The sequence below is a fragment of the Mandrillus leucophaeus genome, unplaced genomic scaffold (genome assembly GCF_000951045.1).
Source record: "Mandrillus leucophaeus isolate KB7577 unplaced genomic scaffold, Mleu.le_1.0 Scaffold324, whole genome shotgun sequence".
Classification (NCBI taxonomy): Eukaryota; Metazoa; Chordata; class Mammalia; order Primates; family Cercopithecidae; genus Mandrillus; species Mandrillus leucophaeus.
Genome location: NW_012103410.1, coordinates 616,847 through 618,730, shown reverse-complemented (window position 1 = coordinate 618,730; position 1,884 = coordinate 616,847).

Genomic DNA, 1,884 nt, shown 5'->3' with positions numbered 1-1,884 from the left:
GGGAGGCTGAGGCAGGAGAATCGCTTGAACCCGGGAGGCAGAGGTTGCAGTGAGCCGAGATTGCACCACTGCACTCCAGCCTGGGCAGCAGAGTGAGACTCTGTCTCAAAAAAAAAAAAATTACATCAGTCAAACGTGATCCTCAGTCAAAAATATATCATTAACAAAAAGCACTTGGCACTTAACAGATGATTGAAAAATGTCACCCTCCCCACCCTCATTTTTTCTAAAATCTTAGCTGCAGTAAATACTTAATTGTCCTCCCCATCCACCTTTCAGGGGGTGGGAGGTAAATCACGTTTAATGTGAACAAGAGACAAAAAGAAAAACCCTTTAGGTACTTGCCTACCCCCCACGTTTGCCGCTCCAAAGGAAAACCTGCTCTATTCAGTTTTGTTTTCCCACCACTGAGGCAAGCCTTCCTTTCACACTATGAAGACATAAATTACCAACACCAGGTGAAGCCTGACCACTGCAATAATGGTCGCTAAAAGACACTGTCTTCAGGGGACATTAACATCAGACTTCGGAGAAGTAATCTATAGGAAAAATTTAACCCCACAGGAACATTAACCATAAACCCTGCAAAAAGGAAAAAAATCTTGAAAGTCATGGCCAGAACACCGACAGAGTTGGGCTCCATGGCAGCGACTCCATGATTGGCAGAGCCTGTGGGAGTCCACCATCATCTGTCAGTCTGTCCAGTGGTCCATGCCTCAGAGCTCACACAACTGCCTGTACCGAACCTCATGCCTGTAGCAAATGATGCCAATGCAGCAAATGCAATTGGACACTGAGACACATCTAGCTTCTGGATGCTCACTTCCCGACAGCTGGCAGTCCACACTTTTTTTTTTTTTAACAGCTTTACTGAGATTTAATTTACATCCCATAGAATTCACCCATTTAAAGTGTACAATTCAATGGCTTTTTAGTATATTCACAGAGTTGAGAAACTATCACTAACATTTAGAACATTTTCATAACTCCAAAAAGAAACCCTGTAACCATTAGCAGTCACTCTCCATGTCTCCCTCACCCCCTCCTGTCCTCCAATACTCTAGACAACCACTAATCTCAGGCAATAATTTTGTACAGCAGTGATTTGGGTTGCTTGAAACTAGATCAACTGATAATAGATCTGAGATGAAGGTAATCTGAAGGCACAGCATAGAAGGGGTTTTCAAACAAATGTGAGAAAAACATAGAGATGAAACAGCACGATCCGAGTCATTGCCTTCCAGTCAAAAAATACCAGGAACACATATAGTTAAATAAAGTTGGGTTTATTGACTGGTTGCAATGAAGTAGGCTGTATCCTAAGAGGTGTCTCCACAAGAAGGTGTTAGAAAGATGTAATTATAGCATTGAGTCTTGGCCAGCCACAGTGGCTCACAGCTGTAATCCCAGCACTTTGGGAGACTGAGATAGGCAGATCACTTGAGGTCAGGAGCTCCAGACCACCTTGGCCAACATGGTGAAACCCCATCTCTACTAAAAATACAAAAATTAGCTGAGCATGGAGGCACATGCTTATAATCCCAGCTACTTGGGAGGTTGAGGTGGGAGGATCACTTGAACCTGGGAGGCAGAGGTTGCAGTGAGCCAAGACTGCCCCACTGCACTCCAGCCTGGGCAACAGAGCAAGACTCCGTCTCAAAAAAAAATTTTTTTTTTTTAGCCTTGTGTTAAGTGATTTTGGAGAGTTTTAGAGTGGTTTCTCTAGATTGGATGCTGTGAGTAAGCAAGGGTAATTCTGTTTTAATAATTTTGATCTAGAAGGCAGGAAGAATGAACTGAGGTTAAAGCGGTAATTGATAAAGAAACAACCGCCATTCATATCAGCAAGGATAGAGGGATGTTTGGTCTTTTTTTTTTTTTTTT